Here is a 21,088-nt window from a genome sequence, read left to right on the forward strand (position 1 = left end):
GAACACAAAATACCGGTGCTCATTCACAAGCTCCTAGATTCACCGGAGTCACTTTCAGAAAAATTAACTTTATTAAATTGTACTTTGTGCTGTTTTAGCCACACTGGTTTAGAACCAGTTTTGTAGCTCATCTTACCTGCAGGGCCCAAAAAGGGAATAATCAGCCTCTTAACTGGGATGCCTCATCTCAGAGGGATGTATGAAAATATAGATAGATAGATTGTGCAAATAATTAAAATCATTATAATAGAGGTCCCAGCTGTCTGGGAGACAGCATTAAATTAACTTCAAGCAAATAAAATACTAAAGAAAGTACCTACGAGGGTGACATTTACAAAGGGTTTAAAGGAGAGAACTTTCACTGCAGAAAGGTGAGAGCTGTTATAAAGGTCATAAAAATGGCAGTTAAGAGCAACATTCAAAGAGGGAGAGACAGAGCCCTTTCTCACAACAGTCTAGAAGGCTCCCCTTTGTAATCCTTCAGCAGCTCAGTCGCAATCCAAGTTAGGGTGCATTAAATTAAGATGCATTCCAAGACCTAAAGTGCAACTTTTTAGTGAACGTGTGTGTATCAGAACCTTTCCCACAGTAATTCCATATGGTTGAGAAGCCATCTCCTTATTCTAGTCCACATAAAGACATTTAGTTAAGGTGTATTCAAGGTGCAATTTCATCTGAAATAGGCCTGCCGCAAAGGTGGGCTTTGGAGGAGAGCAACATTTTCACTGTTTGTTTGGTGTCGGGGCCTACATCAGGAGTTAATGATATCTGCACTCCTCTGCACCAGGCAGGGCCCTAAGGGCCAGTTGTATGACCATTCGATTTTGTCTCTAATTGTGATTCATTGCGAATCGCAATTAGAGACTCACAAATGGAAATGTCCAAATGAGTCTCTGGCGCATCTAGCAATTCCTAATGGGGGTCACAAATGACCTACCTCATTAATATTCATGAAGTAGGTAGAAATTTGCCACTCAACTGGGAATATCCAAACTCACAGGGATGGTGGCCTGCTGGGGACAGCAGACACCTATGTCTGTTACTGCTTTTGAAATAAAGTAGTTTTAAAAAAAAATTCAGCTCATTTTCCTTAAAGGAAAACGGGATGCATTTCAAACAAAAAAAATAAAAAATGTTTTCGCTTCCATTCAGAAGGGGGAATGGGTCCCGTGGGGACCCCTTTCCATTTGCAAATGGGTTACCAACAAGTTGAAGTTGGTGGTAACTGTGATTGTTTTGGGACCGCATTCAAAGTCGCAAAGCAATCCTACACCCCCTTGCAACTTGCTATAAGGAAGGGACACCCTTGGCACACCCCTTTCTAATATCCACTAATACCCCTATTCTACTAGTCAGTAACAGGACTTACAGAATAGGAATGCTACATGAGGAAAATACTTTTCCTGGTCGCAAATGACCAGACGGGCCATTTGCGCCTGGGAAAAAGCTTTCAAACATATGGCCCTAGGAGTGAATGCAATATGGTGCAATTGAACATCAAGTTTTAGCAGCATATTAAAGGTTCAGGGACCTGTGAGGTGATGGCTAGTGCTAATGTAGATTTCATAAATTTCAGAAATAGGGCTGCTAACTGCACTAAATTGTTTCTCATGCAGGTTTCTACGGCAACTCGGGAAGTCCTGACATTTAAGGTACACCATATAGTTCGGTGCCAAAATTTCTTTAATGAGGGCAACTTTTCTCAGATGCAAAGAATATGTGTCAATGATTCCTCTCCTTTTGCACATAAGTGGCATTGTCTGTCAGAGTCATCCAGATTCCTATGTCCATACCAATAGGATTTTAGAGGAATTAATCCAAATCGCAGGCCCATTGGCTGTAGTTTCGGAGCCATGAATCCTGGGCTCCACAACAACGACTGCTGCACCACAACCCCTTGTGCTACCAAAGGACCCTTCACCTGCTAAAACCGCAGCTTCTACTGCAGCACTGAGCCTCTAGCCCACACATGACCCATAACACACCCACCTGCAAGGCCAAAGTCAACCCAGAACCTCTCTGATGTATCCTGCTCAACGCCCGATCCATCTGCAAATGTGCCACAGAAATCTGAGATATCATCACTTCCCTCTCCCCAGATGTTGCCTTCATCACAAAACCTGGCTAAACCCCTTCTCGAATCCCAACATCACCACTGCAACACCTGATGGCTACAAGATCATACACCAAGATTGCACTGAAAAACACGGCAGTGGCACTTTCATCAAAATTAAGAACAGCATTCAATGTATCGCCACCAGTGATGACACCTCACCCCTCATGGAACACCTCAACTACCTTCTACAACCGATGCCAAAATTTCTTAAGAGGCACTCCCATATACAGTCCCCCCAGTGCCCCGACCAGTCTTCTATGACACCAACCCCAACCACTAACGATGGACTCCAACCAATACATTATACAACGTCAACGTCACAACCCTCCTCAAGAACTTGAGTAACATAGGCCTCACCTAACTGGTCAACATATTCACACACAAGGCCGACACACTCCAGCGACAGAATCAAATTCCACCTTATCACAGAACTCTCCTGGTCTGATCACAACATCTTCTACTTCACCATTGCCAACACATAACACACCACCACAAAGATCAACAGAGCCAACTAATGCAACTGGAGTAGAATAACTGAATCACAGTGGACGCAGGCCCTCAGCTCATCCAAACCCAAGGCCTCATCCGACTTCAACCAGGCCATCTTGAACTTCTCCTCCTGGATCACCGAATGCTCCGACTCAGTTGTCCCACTGAAACCAGCCAGAATCAACAAAATAGCTACAAATGCCAGCTGGTGCAATCCGGAACTCAGAGTCACCAATCACAGCTGCAACAAACTTGAGAAACAAGGATGAACCATCAGGAATACCTCTAATAGAATAACCCACAAAGCAGCTCTCAGCAACTACCACAAACAACTCATGGAGGCCAAGAGAGTGGTCATCACAACTCACATTGACTCAGCATCCAACTGCACAAAAATCTTTTTAGAAAAGTGAAGGAATACTGCAAAGCAGCAGCTACAGAAAATATCATCCAGCCCTCCCAAGAACCCTGCAGCACCCTCCCAGACTACTTCCACAGCAAGATCGCCACCATCTACAACAACTTCTGTAGCACCCTCCCAGACTACTTCCACAGCAAGGTCGCCACCGTCTACAACAACTTCGTCCCCCAACTCGTGATCTCCAACCTCAGCTCTCCTGGCCCCCCAGCGCACAACAACAGTACTATCTCCACATGAGCACCTCTCTCCACTCAATCCACTTCAGCCATCAAGTCATCCATTAACTCCGGTGCATCCACCAACACATGCCCCTACAACCTGTTCAACTTCGGAACCAACCTCATCAGCATGGAACTCACCAGCATCCTCAACATCTCCATCACCTCACCAGTTTTTCCAAACAAATGGAAACGTGCAAATCAACCCACTCCTGAAAAAAACCTCCACCGACCCCTGTGAACTCAAGAATTACTGACCCATCTCTCTACTCCCCTTCCCAGCCAAAGTACTTGAGAAGGCCATCAATGAATAGCTCACCAGCTAGTTGGCAGAAAACAACCAACTGGACATCTCCCAAACAGGTTTTCTTTCTAACCACCGCACCAAGACCACACTCATCATCGCCACTGACAGCATCAGAGCACTCCTCAACAGCAGGGAAACTGCGGCCCTGATCCTCCTCAACTTATCATTCGTGTTTGACACTGTCTCCCACTACACCCACTGCATCTGACTACCGCCTTTCACCTCCACACCCAAAAGTTTCATTTATGGAATACCACAAGGTTCAACCCTCAGCCCCACTCTGTTCAGTACTGTGAGAAAACAGGGCTGATTGCAGAGGCCCCATAACGTTTTGCCCCCATTTTCCACTTTTTGCTGGTGTTTTCCTGACTTTAAAGGTGCCCTGGGTACTGCTAACCAGTCCCAGGGCCTGTGCTCTGTGTAAAATGGATATGCAAATTAGGCTAATTATAAGTGGCTAAGTTAACCTACCTATAAGTCCCTAGTATATGGTAGGGCATGTAGGTTTAGGGACCACAGCATAGGTGGTGCACACCTAGGTGCATTGCTGAGGTGCCCAGTGTCATTTTAAAAGCAAGCCTGCCTTGCTGGCTGCTTTTAAATTAAAGTTATATGCAAATTCGACTTTGGAATTAAAGGTACTTCCAAAGTCTTAAACTACCTTATTTTTACATATAAGTCACCCCTAAGGTGTGCCCTATGTGCCCCTAGGGCTGGGTGCCATGTAACTATAAGCAGGGACTTTATAAAAATAGATTTATAAGCCCTGGTGAGGTAAAAACAGCCAAATTTGTTTTTCCCTCATTGAAGTAAATGGCCTTCATAGGCTAGAATGGGCAGACTTTATTTTAAATTTTAAAGTCTCCTTAAATGTTGCATACCAAGTATTTGGTATCAAATTAATTGTTGTAATAAATCCTACAACTTCCAGTTGTTGGATTTAATATAACTAGTTCAGGTAAAAAGTTTAGACTTTACCTAAAAAGTTGCCAATTTCAGCTCTGCATTGTTTTTGCTGCTGTGCTCTGATTGGCCAGCCTGCAGCAGCTTCTGCCAGGCTGCCTTGATGAGGTGTGAAGTGGCCAGGCTTCACACAAAGGAATGTGCTTGGGGGAGAGAATCTCCCCTCAGCAGATGGTGAGGCAGGAAGGGGGAGGGCTGCCAAACTGGTCTTCAAAGGCAGAGAAGGACATTTGCAGCACCCAGCAACACCCCCACATCCTGCAACCCCAGACAGCTAGGTGCCCCCTTGATTAGATTAGGAGAGGGCACGAGAGGGGTGTGTTTATGATTTTTAGCCACACCAGTGGGTGGGCTCAGCCAGATGTAACCTCCAAAAATCAGATTCATCCATGTTGGATTTTTAGAGACTGTTGCCTTCTGGGATGGATTTTTGCCACACTTCCCAGGAAGTGGTCATCACAGGGGGACGACCCTGTCCCTGATTGGAGAACCAGGGCCCCCCTGCTTTTCACCCAGGAGCAAGGATAAAACTGGCAGACCTGCACCCACACCTCAGATCCCCTCCAGAATTCAACAAGAAAGGAACTAAAGAAGAAGAAGGACTGCCCTGCTGGACCCCTGGCCTGCACCTGGACCCTGCACTCAGAAGGACTGCACCAGCTGCACACTTGGGCTTCACCACAAGAAGGACTTTGCCTGGCTTCAACTGGTTCAAGGAGGGACTCCCTGTTTGCTACAGTTGAAAAATTGCTAACCAGAGTCCCCTGCACCAACTCCTGAAGAAAGCGACCAGCTGACCACTGTCCAGTGGCCAAAAAGGAGTTTGCGCCAGGTGCATTCTAGGAGTTGAAGTCCGCACCCCCCAAGAACCATCACAGAACTTCTGGACCCTTGGGGTGAGCTGTGGACCCCAAAAGAACCTTAAAAGAACATCTGGGTGAAGCCCCAGAAGTTTGGAATAGATTTGCGAATTTTTGGAAAAAAGCTCCAGAGAGGGACCGACCCACCGCGGAAATTCTAGCCGGCTTGCCTCAACCGCGACCCGGCCTGACTTCGTGGTTCGTCCCGGTAAAGAAAAACATCCAAAAAAGAGACTAAGTCCGAACGTAAAAAGTTGACTGGGACCTCCCAGCCATCGTATCCGAGAAGGGCTCCATGGACGTCGGATCAAGATCCAGGTTTACCCCGGTCGAAGGATTTTCATCTCGAAAAAACGACTAAGTCCGAAGGTAAAAGTCTCCACCGAGGAAACCCACATCGCGTATCCGGACAAGGGCTCCAGGAGGTCGGATTCAACTGGCAGGTTCGTCCCGGTGAAGAAAAACTTCAAAATAAAGACTAAGTCAGAAGGTAACTTTTTAACCGAGGCCTCCCGCGACCTGTAGCCGAGCAGGGCTCCATCGCGGTCGGCCTGAAAGTTTGACTGTGCCCCGGTCGAGGTGCAACCAGATGACCCGATTGGCGCTTTTTGTTTCTCAGCGCTAGAAAAGTAATAATTCTTTAAAAATTCATATCTCCGGTTCCCCTGAACCGATTTTAATCGTTTTTGTGTCATTTTAAAGATAAAAATATAAACTATTTTTATAAATTGGTTTTGGATTTTTAAACTGTTTCCTGTGTTTTATTTAATTACTGTTTTGTGATATTTGAATGCTTTACACCTTGTCTCCTAAGTTAAGCCTTGACGCTCGTTGCCAAGCTACCAAGGGTTGAGCTGGGATTAATTTACTGAGACCTAACTGTACCTATGTGGAGGTTAGTGGCTTGTTGCTAGGTGTAGGTACCTACCTGCCCTACCAATAACCCATTTTCCAACAAGTACCTATATGACCCCCCTGGCTAACATTGTTAGATCCCATGGACTCAACGTCATCTCCTACGCAGACAATACTCAACTGATTCTCTCGCTTACTGAAGACTCCTCCACCACCAGAACCAACTTCTGCAATGCCATGATTTCCGTAGCCAACTGGATGAAAATAAACTACCCGAAACTCAGCTCCAACATGACGGAAGTCATGATCTTCAGGAAAAAACATCTCCATATGAGACCATAGCTGGAGGCCAGCTGATCTCGGACCCACGTCCACGCCTACATACCGCACTTGCAACCTTGGCATCACCCTGGACAGGTGTTCATAAAGTGGCATTTCAATGAAGTTGCCTCCTCCTGCTTCCACATCCTCTGCATGCTCTGCAGAATCTTCAGATGGATCAAAGCCGACCGACACCAGGAAAACCATCACCCAGGCCCTCACTGTTGAATACGACAACTCTCTCTAAGTCACCATGCCCTCCCATCTCCTATAGAGACTCCAAACAGTACAGAATATCACCGCCAGGCTCACACTGGACCTTCCCAGGTGCACCTACATCACCCCCCACCTCAGTGTGAGAAAGTAGCCTCTTTCTAGCATGGTTACCCCTACTTTGGCGTGTTTGTGAGTGTGTGTCAGTGTGTTTTTACTGTGTTACTGGGAGCCTGCTAGCCAGGACCCCTGTGCTTGTAGATAAAAAACTATATGTCAGTGTGTTTTGCCTGCCTCACTGAGATCCTTCTAGCCAGGAACCCAGTGCTAATAGTTTGTGGCCTAATGTGTGTGTCTGTATAGTGCTTAAAAGTGTCACTGGGGCTCTGCTAATCAGAACATCAGTGCTTATGCTCTCTCTGCTTTTAAATTTGTCACTATAGGCTAGTGACTTCATTTACCAATTTCAATTGGCACACTAGACCCCCCTTATAAGTCCATAGTATGGTACCTAGGTACCCAGGGTATTGGGGTTCCAGAAGAGCCTTATGGGCTGCAGCATTACTTCTGCCACCAATAAGGAGCACAAGGCTGCCACTGCAGCCTGCATGAAATAATGCACACATTATTTCACAGCCTTTTTACACTGCACTTAAGTAACTTATAAGTCACCTATATGTCTAACTTTCACTTAGTGAAGGTTAGGTGCAAAGTTACTAAGTGTGAGGGCATCATTGCACTAGCAAAGGTGCCCCCAGATAGTTCAAGGCCATTTCCCGTGACTTTGTGAGTGCGGGGACACCATTACACGCGTGCACTACATATAGGTCAATACCTATATGTAGCTTCACGATGGTAACTCCGAACATGGCCATGTAACATGTGTTAGATAATGGAATTGTCCCCCCATGCCAAATCTGGTATTGGGGTGCCAATCCCATGCATCCCCGGGGCTCCAGCATGGACCCCGGTCACTGCCAAACTAGCTCTCCGGGGTTTTCTCTGCAGCTACTGCTGCTGCCAACCCTCAGACAGGTTTCTGCCCTCCTGGGGTCTGGGCAGCCCAGTCCTAGGAAGGCAGAACAAAGGATTTCCTCTGAGAGAGGGTGTTAAACCCTCTCCCTTTGGAAATAGGTGTTTAGGACCTGAGAGGAGTAGCCTCTCCTGGCCTTTGAGAATGTTTTGAACGGCACAGATGGTGCCCTCCTTGCATAAACCAGTCTACACTGGTTCAGCGATCCCACAGCCCCTGCTCTGGCATGAAACTGGACAAAGTAAAGGGGAGTGATCACTCCCCTGTCCATCTCCACCCCAGGGGTGGTGCCTAAAGCTCCTCCAGTGTGTCCCAGACCTCTGCCATCTTGAATGCAGAGGTGTGAGGGCATAATGCAGGCCTCTGAGTGGCCACTGCCAGCAGGTGACGTTGGAGACCCCTCCTGATAGTCTCTTATCTGGTTAGGTAGCCAATCCTCCTCTGAGGGCTATTTAGGGTCTCTCCTGTGGGTTTCTCTTCAGATAACGAATGCAAGAGCTCATCAGATTTCCTCTGCATCTCCCTCTTCGACTTCTGGCAAGGATCGACTGCTGACTGCCCCAGGACACCTGCAAAACCGCAACAAAGTAGCAGGAAGACTACCAACAACATTGTAGTGCCTAATCCTGCCGGCTTTCTCAACTGCTTCCTGGTAGTGCATACTCTGAGGGCTGTCTGACTTCACCCTGCACTGGAAGCCAAGAAGAAATCTCCCGTGGGTCGACAGAATCTTCCCCCTGCTAACGCAGGCACCAAACCTCTGCATCACCGGTCCTCTGGGTCCCCTCTCATCTTGACGAGCATGGTCCCTGGAACACAGGAGCTGGATCCAACTGACCCCGACAGTCCAGTGGTCCTTCTGTCCAAATTTGGAGGAGGTAAGTCCTTGCCTCCCCACGCCAGACAGTAATCATGTGTCCTGTGTGATCTGCAGCTGCTAGGGGTTCTGTGCACTCTTGCAAGGATTCCTTCATGCACAGCATAGCCCATGTCCCCAGCACTCCGTCCTGCATTGCTCAACTCGCTGAGTTGACCAACAGCTTTGTGGGACCCTCTTTTGTTGTGTTGAGACTACCACTGTGCTCTCATTTCTTGAACACCTGTTCAAGTGCTTCTGCAGGTGCTGCCTGCTTCTGCGTGGTCTCCCCCTGCTTCTGATCACGCCCTCTGCATCCTCCTCCAAGGGTCGACCTCCTGGTCCTTCCTGGGCCCGGGCAGCACCCATTATCTTCAACCATGACTCTTGCAGCTAGCAAGGCTTGTTTGCGGTCTTTCTGCGTGGATACAACTCTTCTTCCTCCAGCACGCCATGTGACATCTTCTGACCAAAGGAGACATTCCTGGCACCTTCCGTTGTTGCAGAATCTTCAGCTTCTTCCACCCGGAGGCAGCCCTTTTGCTCCTTCATCCGGTGTTTAGTGGGCTCCTGCCCCCCTGGACACTTGCGTGACTCTTGGACTTGGTCCCCTTCCTTTACAAGTCCTCAGGTCCAGGAATCCATCTTCAGTGCTTTGCAGTCAGTTGTTGCCTTTGCAGAATCCCCTATCTCGACTTTACTGTCTTTCTGGAGTAGTAGGGTAACTTTACTCCTACTTTTCAGGGTCTTGGGGTGGGGTATCTTGGTCACCCTTAGTGTTTTCTTACACTCCCAGTGACCCTCTACACACTACACTAGGCCTGGAGCCTATTTGTGGTTCGCATTCCACTTTTGGAGTTTATGGGTTGAGTTTCCCCTAGACCTATTGTTTCCTATTGCATCCTATTGTATTCTACAGTGTTTGCACTACTTGTCTAACTGTTTACTTATCTGATTTTGGTTTGTGTGTACATTTTGTGTATTTTACTTACCTCCTAAGGGAGTATATCCTCTGAGATATTTCCGACACATTGTCACTAAAATAAAGTACCTTTATTTTTAGTAACTCTGAGTATTGTGTTTCTTATGAGATAGTGCTATATGATATAAGTGATATAATAGGAGCTTTGCATGTCTCCTAGTTCAGCCTAAGCTGCTCTGCTATAGCTACCTCTATTAGCCTAAGCTGCTAGAACACTACTAATCTACTAATAAGGGATAACTGGACCTGGCACAAGGTGTAAGTACCATAAGGTACCCACTATAAGCCAGGCCAGCCTCCTACACTTGCCTTCCCTGAGAACGACAGTACCCCTGTGCACCGCCTCTCCTTCACCTCCTGAGGCCTCTGTGCAATATTAGCAAAATTCCTTCATGCACAGCCTGGCCCAGGTCCCCAGCACTCCATCCTGTGACGCTCAACTCGCTGACTTGTTCTCCAGCGGAATGGGACCTTCCTTTGTTGTGCTGCACCAACTGCATTTTGCACCTCCTTTGTCCCCGTGTCCTGGGACTCCCTTGGGTGCTGCTTGGCATCCTGAGGGCTCTCTGAAGTGCTGAGAGCCCCCTCTTCCTCTTCACACAGAGTTGAGGCCCACAGGTCCACCTGGGTCCAGCCAGCGCCATTTTGATACAAAACGCACATTTGTCGTAACCAAGGCTTGTTGGCAACTTCCAACACGAAATTACGTCTGCATCTATCTTCACGTTGTGGGACATGCTCTTGCATTACACAGGAACCTGCTGGCATCTTCCTAGGGTGCATTCCTGCAGTCTTCATCCAACAGGGCACTCTTCTTTTGAACCCTTTCTGGGTTGGCAGGGGCTCCTGCCCTTGCTGGAACTTATTTCGAATTCTGGACTTGGTATCCTTCTTTTTCAGGTCTTCAGGTCCAGAAATCCAGCAGTTGTTGTTTGCAGACTTGGTCGGTTACTGCAAAATCCCAATCCACAAGGTGTAGTGTGTCCTAAGGAAACTTGCAGTACTTTAGTCCTGCGTTTCTGGGCTCTGGGTGGAGTAATTTACTTACCTTTACTGTATTCTTACTCTCCCTGTGGTTCTGCACACTACACTTGTCTAGGGGGGAATTTGTGATTCCACTTTCTGAGTATATGGGTTTTGTTGCCCCTAGACCTACTTTCTCCCATTGCATTCTATAGCATTTCCTATTGTTTACACTATCCCATGTCTAATTACTTACCTTATGTTGGTGTCTGGTGTATATATTGTGTATAATACTCACCTCCAGAAGGACTATTGCCTCTAAGATATTTTTGGTACTGTGTCACCTAAATAAACTACCTTGAGTATTGTCTGTACTGTGTATAAGTACTGTGTGACTATGAGTGGTATTGCATGGGCTTTGCATGTCTCCTAGTTCAGCCTAAGCTGCTATGCAATAGCTATCTGTATCAGCCTAAGCTGCTAGAACACTACTACTTCACTAATAAGGGATAACTGGACCTGGAATAAGGTGTAAGTACTCAAGGTACCCCCTACAAACCAGGCCAGCCTTGTCATTTCAAACTCCTCACCTACACCTACAAAGCCCTACAAAAGCAAGAACCAGAATAAATCAACCACCATCTACCCTTCCACCAACTCAGCAGACACCTGCACTTTTCCTCTCTAGTCTTCACACACGCACATGCACACAGAATCTGGCAGAGCCACAGCTTTGGACACTTTTATTTCCTATTTCACCACCAAGGCATTGAACAGCCTACTCCTCCCCCTCTGAACTGCACCCTCACTAGCAGACATCATGAAGAGACTTTGACAGAGACATCACATACCCACTCCCAGATACCCCTGGGTGTGAAAGAAACATGCTCTACAAATGACTGATTGATTGATTGATTGATTATATTTTCATGCTCCTGGTAAGGGGCAAGGAGAGGTAAACTGGAAGAACCCATGAGTCATACAGTGTTGAGGCCCAGCAGCTGTGTGCCAATGTCTTCATGGCTTGTGTGTATTGTTCGCTTGTTCTAAGTCTTGTTTGCTTGGCCAGGAATTTGGCAGCTAGGGGCACTGACAGGCCACTTGAACAAATTTCTCTTGCATCCAGTGTCTCTAGGGTGAATTTTAGGTCCTTGCACTAGTTTGTCCAGGAATTGTGTATTGCTTCCCAAATTATGTTTCTTAATGTATTTTTCTTCACCTGTTTAGAATTAAGGCTGTAGGCTACAAACTTTGACTTTTATATCCAGTGCTGTGAGAACAAGATAAACACTTGTAGAATTTGAGCATGCAGTGTACAACATGGAAGGAAGAATACTCTTCGATAGCAGGTGTACCTCGCCAATGTCCAGCCAACTACCTATTTTGTCTCTAAAAGTCATTGCACCATAGGCCATGTTAGGGAGTAGTTTGCAGTCCATTACTTTTAGGAGGGGCCACAGGTCTGGTTTTACCAGTGATTTTTGCAACTTGCAGGAGGCCCATTACAGGGAATTTGCTGCCCCCGTCTGGACATGGACATGTGGGACCAGACAGCCCCTGTGGCCCAGCCATAGCCGCAATTACTTATATGTATCAGCCACTTCAATGGAATTCCCCTCAATGAACTATGCTTCCCTTTTTTCAATTTGCTGGTGGTGATCATAACCTTACTTTTTTCCACATTTATCTTCCACAGTAACTAGCAAGTGCATTAAAAAGTCTCTGCAGGTCAATCAACAGTGAATCAAGGAGCACTGTGTCATCTGCATACTGGAGCGATTGGACTCTTATAATGTCTCAAAATGATTTGGTAGGTCAGCCAAGTACAGCTTAAATAATAATAACACCAATATGCATATACAGTCTTGCTTAAGACCTTTGTTTGTCATGATTTTATCCCTGGTGGCCAATCCAGGTCTAACTTTTATTTTTACCCAGGTATCAGAGTATAGAGCTGTAAAGGCTTTCAATCGATTAGATGGGATGCACCAGGTATTCAGTCTTGACCAGAGTTTTGATCTTAGAATGCTGTCAAATGCCGCTTGAAAGTCTATAAAGCCAGCATAGAGGGCATTTCCTTTCCTATATATAAGTGGGTATCTTCATGATTCTGAGATGGTTGACCCCAATCCAAATTCCTGAAAGACGGGGACCATTATTGAGGACCATTGAGTTGGGGGCCCATTTGTATGCTGCATGGGCCTGGGACACCACCTGTCTGCATGATCTGGGCTTAAGGATATCGTTGGCCCATTTGTGCCCTGTCAAAGTACCTTGAGCTTGCTGCAGTTGGCCAAATGGTCTACATACATGCCTTTGATGTGGGATTCCCATGCAATATTGGCAGGAGACACCTGACATTTTAGGGTGCAGCATTTAATAACCCATAGCCAGAATTTCCTCTGATCCTTAGATTTTATTATCTTATGTGATTCACTCTACCTTTTGACTTTCTCCTCCCTTCTTTGTGCATACAGAACTTTCCTGTACTTTAGCCATATCGTGGCGATCTGAGTTTGTATCCATTTATTCTTCCCCTTGTCTCGGATGAGATTTTTCAGGACTTTATTTAGTTTTCTGTTTTGAGGCTGCTATTTGGTTTTTGCTGTTCTTGCAGTTTTGATCTGCCCTGGTGCCTTGCCTCTTGCACGCCTTTCTGAGTTTCTAAGGTGCTCTTTTAACCGTTTTGGTGTGTCAGATGGCCAAGAGCTGTCTGACGCAACAGGGCTCATGTGCGTCTGATGGCTCCTGGCTGCCTGACCACATGGCACTTGAAAACCCTCTGGTGCTTGCACCAGAGGGATTTATTTTGGAAAGAAACATCCTCAGGAGATGGGGGAGAGTGTCCCCATCTCCCCAGGCTGTTTCTTTTGTTTCAGTGAAATGATGCGCCAACCTCATGCCACTGAAACTGAAAGTGAAAGTGATCAGCTCATTTCACTTTCACTGCATCGGTGCTCAGGGGGCTGAGAATGGGGGAGGTATCATTGGAAAGGGGAGAGTTTCCCTTTCCAATGGTATCCCTCCCTAGTTGATCCCTACTTGGGTATCCCCATAGGAGGGTGAGCCCCAAGCAGGGATACACCCACTAGGCACCAGGGAGTAGGGATCAGTCCCTTAGGCAAGGGATTTTGTTCTTATCATTTTTGGGGGGCATTTTCAGTGTTTCTTCCCCCCCCCCCCACCGGGGGTCAGACAGCCCATTAAAAACCAGGGAGTTATTCAGGGAGTTATTTTGATATATATATATATATATATATATATATATATATATATATATATACATCTAGGGGTGGGGGCTGCCCACAATGGCCATTATAATGCAATACCCCCCCAAAATAAATCCCCCCTGGGGGTGCATAAAAGCACTAGGCACAGGATTTTTGTATTCATCTTGGGGTGGAGGCTGCCCAGGTTGGGCATTTCAATATCCCCACCCCATCCCCCTCAAAGAATCAGCACACTGTTTTCTGCACCCTGGAGGCCGGATGGGGTGATAATCCCCAATTTGCCACCCAGGGGGGTGGGCACAACCCCCACTAGGCACCAGGGATTTTTTTAATTCATCTAGGGGCGGGGCTGCCCAGAATGGCCAAGACAATGCCCCCACCCAAAATAAATGGGGACAGATGGGGATTATTAACTCTGATCTGCCCCACTAGGAGAAAGGGTGGGGGCTAGCCAACATCATGGACATGGTTATGCCCCCTACCCCAACTGAAAACGGCAACAGTCTTTCTGCTGCCTTGCAGACTAAAGCATCTCATCCCTTTGGCAATCAAGAGGAGATTTCACTTGTTTTGATTTTACATATGGATCAAGAGAGCTTAGCTGACTCCCAACATTTTCCCACTTGCAATGGTGAAGGGCTGCACTTTTTGGACTTGGGCACACTGCCACCTGGCATAACCTACCAGACACAGACACTTCTGAAAACTAAACACCTGGGGGAGTCCTGGGTGGAATGCAGCACATGCACCCTGCTCCATTTTCCTACCCACAATGCCCTGCAAGCCTCCAACATTTCTTGAACTCAAACATTTTTCCTACATTTCGGTGATGGATCTTCTGTAATCTGCAGGAATCCACAAAATTCCTACCACACAGCTTTGCCCCATCTGTACTCATAAAAGCTCTGTCCGACTTGTATGGGTGCCCAAAAGCAGAGTCAGCCTAAAAATGTATGAAAAACACTGCCCTTTTGGACCCACTTTGGTTGCCCCTCAATTTCTACAGGTTTTTGGCCCATCCCTGTCGCAGGCACTTGGCCCACCTACACCAGTGAGGTATGATTTTTATCGGTAGACTGAGGGGAATGCTGGGTACTAAGAAATTGTGGCTCCCCTCAGATTCCAGAGCTTTCCATCACAGAAATGCACGGAAAATGTGTTTTTTCAGGTACATTTGGAGGTATGCAAGAGGTTCTGGGAAACAGAACCTGGTGGGAGCCACATTAGTCAACCCATCTTCACTTCTCCTCGGTGTCTAGCGTTAAAAAATGTACAGGTTTGCTAGGTTTCCCTAGGTGCCAGTTGAGGTAGAGCCTAAAAACCACAGCTACCCACTTTGCAAAAAAGGCGTCAGTTTTGCATGGAAAAAATGTATGTATCCATGGTGCATTCTAGGTCCTTTCCTATTGCGGGCACTAGGCCTACCACACAAGTAAAGTGCCATTTTTATCAGAAGACATATGAGAATGTTGGGTGGAAGGAAGTTTGTGTCTCTGTGCAGATTCCAGAACATTCCCTCACAGAAATGTGAGAAGAATGTGTTTTCTTAGTCAAAGTTTGAGGTTTGCAAGGGATTTTGATTAGAAAAATATGGTAAGAGCTACACAAGTCACACCATCCTAGATTCCCCTAGATATCTACTTTTCACAAATGTGCAGGTTTCCTAGGTTTCCCTAGGTGCCGGCTTAGCTAGAGCCCAAAATTCACAGCTAGGCACATTACAAAAAAAAGGGTCAGTTTTCAGTAGAAAGATGTGAAACACGTGCGTTTTGGCTTATTTCCTGTCATGGGCACTAGGCCTACCCACACACCATTTTTATTGGAAGACTTGGGGAAACACAGAACAGCAGAACAAGTGTTATTACAAATTGTCTTTCTCTGCATTTGTGCCCTCCAAATGTATGACAGTGTGTTTGACAGAAGTCATTTTGAGAAATGCCCTCTAATTCACATGCTACTATGGGAAGCCGAAAATTCAGAGTCCTGCAAATAATCAGTGCTTCTAAACTCCAGATCTTGTGCACATTTCAGAAATACAAAGGTTTCCTTGATACCTATTTTTCAATCTTTAAATTTTACCAAATGAATGGCAATATACCCTGGACACAATGAAAACCAATTGCAAGGTGCTGTATTGTTTTTGAAAATCTGCTATACCTGGAAAAAGGTACAGATGAAAATGTAGAGAGAAGTGGCTGTTTTTTTCCAACTCAATTTCAATATTTCTTTCTTTCAACTGTTACTTTCTATAGGAAATCCTTGAATGATATACACAGCTGACCTCTTGCTAAAATCAAAATGTAGTCTAAGTTTCATAAATGTATAGCTTTCCGGGATCCACCATTGGTTTCACACCCATTTTTGTTACTAATTGGAAGGAAGTTGAAAGCACAAAAAATAGGAAAAATGGAGTATGTCCAGTAAAATGCCAGCACTGTGTTGAAAAATAAGGTTTTCTGATTCTAGTCTGCCTGTCCCTGAAAGCAGGGAAGAAGGTGATTCTAGCAACGTAAATCGTTCTTTGATGCCATTTGCAGGGAAGAAAACAGATGCTTTCTTCTGTAGCACTTTTTTTCCCATTTTTCCCCTAAATCCTAATTTTACTGTATTTTAGCAAATTTCTCGGACCCTCCAGGGAAATCTACAAACTTTGGGTACCTTTAGAATTCCCAGGATGTTGGTAAAAAAGGACTCAAATTTCGTGTGGATAGCTTATGGGAACAAAAAGTCATGGGGGCCTAAGCGTGAACTACCCCAAATAGCAAAAAAAAGGCTTAGCACAGGGGAGGAAATAGCTTAGCAGCTAAAGTGTTAAGTGAGAGGCCAAGAGCCCCCAGAGATTTGGGGATATTGCTTTCACAGCTTGATTTCTATGCCATATCTCGAAACGGGTCAGACTTGCTCCTTGCCCATCTTGATCTTCCACATTCCACTTTAATCTACTAATGGGCTCAAGGTCTTCTTGCCGTCCAAATGAGTATTGCTTTAGAGCGGGCAGGTCGCAGGACCTTAACTTTACATTGGAGGATAGTGCATAGTCACTGGCCATGGGTGGGGGGGCTTCAAATTTTATGGCAAGAACGGAGGCTCCTATTATGCATTCTTTTCTTGCTTTAATTAAAACAGCAGCAAGTGAATAAAACAACAATTCCCATGAGCGTGGAAAAAACCAGCCAATGGGAAACAAAAGGTAGTCCAATAACAGTAACCAATGAGTAACTACATGTGCTATTATGACGTAACTGGACTGCGAACAGCCCTCTTTTCTTGCTGCTCGCAGCCAGTTAAGTCATTTTTTCATATTCCTCCTTTATTATCATGTGTTATTTTATTTGTTATGGTTATTTCTTTCTCGTTATATGCGCAATGTTACTGCTCATTGTTATGCCTTTAATATGCTATTTTTTCTAGTCTGCATCTTGCCGCATTAGCTGTTTGTCCTCGCGCTCCCCGGCGCGCGCCCGGTTTCCCAAACGGTTTGAACCGTTCCTCACGTTGCGCCATTATTTCTGACAGCGCGTAAGGAACGACTTACTTCCGTGTGGCTCCTTCGAGTCACAGCTGTTTTAACGCGTACCTCTCCACGTTTCCTCCGAAGCCAGGCCGTTTTCACCAGTTCCTATCCCGGTCACATCCTTTCTCTCCTTTAGCTCGTCTGCGTCTGCCAGAACATACAGTAGGCAGTGTTAGGCACGCCCTGGAGTGGAGCTGTTCTATTCCTTTCAGTCCCTCAACCATTAACCCTTTCACTCCCTGTTTTTCAGTTTAACATGGATTCTGGCAGCTCAACCTCACGTCAGGTGGACCCTGAGGAGGTCTCTGCCATCAAACAAGATATTAATGACTTTATCCAAAACTCTGTACAACAAGCTGTTAATAATTCTATAAATAATTTGTCAAAAGATTTAGAATCCTCAGTTTTAAAAATGTTTAATAAGACATTATGGCGGTCATTCTGACCGCCGCGGGCGGCGGTCGCCGCCCGCCATGCGGTCACCGCCAAATGGCTGCTCCGCGGTCAGGAGACCGCGGATGCCATTCTGGCTTTCCCGCTGGGCCGGCGGGCGACCGCCAAAAGGGCGCCCGGCGGCCCAGCGGGAAAGCCCCTGCAACATAGAAGCCGGCTCCGAATGGAGCCGGCGGTGTTGCAGGGGTGCGACGGGTGCAGTAGCACCCGTCGCGATTTTCACTGTCTGCAAAGCAGACAGTGAAAATCTTCATGGGGCCCTGTTAGGGGGCCCCTGCACTGCCCTACTTACATCCCATCTCAGCCTCACATGTTCTCTTTTATCAGATCTTGGCTTTATCATCAACAAAGAAAAGTCTATTCTTCTTCCTACCCAAAATATAGAATTCTTAGGTTTCCTAATAAACTCCATTTCGGCCACGCTGTTTCTCCCTTCTGCAAAGATCAAGTCTATAAAGTCAGAGATTCTTCAAGTTCTTCATCATTCGTCCATTTCTCTGAGGACCCTTGCCCGCGTCGTCGGTCTTCTTTCCTCTTCCATTCAGGCTATATTCCCAGGCCCCTTGCATTACCGGGCCCTACAGCAGTTAAAGATTCAACATTTATGCAAAGGTCTTTCTTACGCAGATATTATTTCCCTAGATCACGATCCGCGTACAGAACTGAAATGGTGGATAGACCATTTAGATGCTTGGAATGGGAGGACTATCTTTCCATCAGCCCCAGATCTTGTATTAGAGTCAGATGCAAGCCTAACCGGTTGGGGGGCCCGTTGTGGACCAATCTCGACTGGAGGTTTATGGTCATTAGAGGAATCCAGATTGCACATCAATTGTTTAGAGATGCTTGCAGGCTCCTTTGCAATCAGGAGCCTCGCAAAGAACAGGGTATGCTGCGCTATCCTTCTAAGGATGGACAACATTTCAGCGGTCCGATATATCAACCATTTCGGGGGTACAAAATCCAAACCCCTAGCAGAATTGGCGAAGAGTTTCTGGGAGTTTTGCCTTGCAAACCAAATTTCGGTTCAGGCAGAGTATCTTCCGGGAACTCTCAACTCCATTGCCGATTGGCACTCACGTCATCTACACGATTCAAGTGACTGGAAGATCCATCCCGCAATCTTTCATTTCCTACAAGACAAATGGGGGCCCATGACGATCGACTTGTTCGCGTCCCGCCTCAACACGCAACTTCCCCAATTTTACAGTTGGCGACCGGATCCTTCGGCCCGAGCCTACGATGCTTTTCTCCAGGACTGGTCCAAGTCCCTTTCTTATGCTTTTCCACCTTTCGTTATGATCAGCAGAGTTCTTGCTCAGGTCCGGTGTCAGCAAGCTACCTTAATTCTTATCGCTCCTTATTGACAGTCCCAGATTTGGTTTCCAACCCTTCTAGAATTGACCATAGATTTCCTTTTCTCATCCCTTCTTTCCCAGACCTTCTTTTGGACCCTCTCCAACGTCCTCACAACCTCATTTTGGACAATCGTCTTTCCCTTTCAGCTTGGAAAATTTCGGGAATTACCAATCTTTCCCTTGCATTTCGTCACAAGCTTCAGAATATATCAAACAATCTTGGGCCCCTGGAACAAGAAATGCCTATAAATCAGCCTAGGCTTTATGGCAAAGCTGGTGTTTGGGAAAACACATTGATCCCCTTTCAGCAAATGTCACTTTTATAGTGAATTTCCTCGCTGCGGAAGCTAGCAAGAGTAAAGCGTTCCGTACTATTAATCTGTATAGGTCCGCCATCTCCTCGAATCATCAGTTCGTCAACGGAAAGCCAATGGGGGAACACCCGCTTATTTGCCGACTTTTAAAGGGAGTAAAATTTTCTAATCCACTGCTTCCTAAATACAGAATTTTGTGGGATGTTAATATCGTACTGAATTTCTTTCTTTCATGGCCCGACACTTCTTCTCTTACTTTGAAGATGTTGTCGGCTAAACTCACTATATTGTTGTGTCTTATCTCTCTTAAACGGATTTCTGACGTCAAAGCTTTAGACATTTCTTCTCGACAGTTTACTCCTTAGGGGGTATTATTTACCATATCCAGAAGAACAAAAACAAATTTGCCTTCTGTTTTTTACCCTTATTTTCCTGATCATCCTAAATTATGTGTAGCAAAATGTTTAAAAGTGTACGAGCATATGACTGCTCATCTAAGAACGTTCTCATCTTCTCAACTTCTTATTTCCTTTAGAAAACCTTACAAGCCAGTTTCTTCCGCTACTTTGGCTTGTTGGGTCAAGTGGATTATGTCCTTGGCTGGGATTGACACTTCGAAATTTGGAGCCCATTCTTCCAGAGGCGCTATGGCATACAAGGCCTTTTGGGCGGGGTCACGTCTTGAGGACATTCCTAGATCTGCAGATTGGTCCAATGACAATGTGTTTAGAGTCTTTTATTGTAAGCCGGTTGATAATGCGGTTACGAATGTCATTAATTTGCTTTAAACATGCATAATAGGAGTCTTCAGTCTTGCCATAAAATGTAGATTTTCCTAGTTTTAATGACAGAAAGTCTTATTTTTATTAAAGACATGGAGGCGAGTATTATCCCACCCTGTTGTTTTCATGATAACTAGTGTTTGTTTATTTTCTCTCCCCTCCCTTTAGTGGCACCAACCTGCTACCTAAGTCATCTTTTTATGGTGTGGATGGATCATCGTCGTCAACGCTGTCCCCATATACTCTTCTTTGTTTGGCGGATCACCAGTGTGCCTCCCTTCATCAGCAGTTTTCTGGACTTATGAACTTCTGCACCGAGTTGTTATCCTTCATTATGGCTCTGCTAATTTTGGCTTCTATTTTCCCTTTATTTCATGCCAGCTGATCTTTAAGCGGAAGAAAAGAGGGCTGTTCGCAGTCCAGTTACGTCATAATAGCACATATAGTTACTCATTGGTTACTGTTATTGGACTACCTTTTGTTTCCCATTGGCTGTTTTTTTCCGCGCTCATGGGAATTGTTGTTTTCTTCACTTGCTGCTGTTTTAATTAAAGCAAGAAAAGAATGCATAATAGGAGCCTCCGTGTCTTTAATAAAATTAAGACTTTCCGTCATTAAAACTAGGAAATTCTACATTTACTTACACATTAGAAATATGCCAAGGATATGCACATGTAATCCAAAGTTGCTATCCTAAAGCAGAACGAGTGCATATAGGCGGCTGGAGAATCTGACAAGCCTGCCATTTAATATGCGCAGGCCCAATTGGTTTAAAGAGACAGCTAAGGCTTTGCCTTGGTTATCACACATTTGGAACTGTATTTCAATCAGCGGTATGGC

Source organism: Pleurodeles waltl, chromosome 3_1 (genome assembly GCF_031143425.1).
Source record: "Pleurodeles waltl isolate 20211129_DDA chromosome 3_1, aPleWal1.hap1.20221129, whole genome shotgun sequence".
In the NCBI taxonomy this organism is placed as follows: Eukaryota; Metazoa; Chordata; class Amphibia; order Caudata; family Salamandridae; genus Pleurodeles; species Pleurodeles waltl.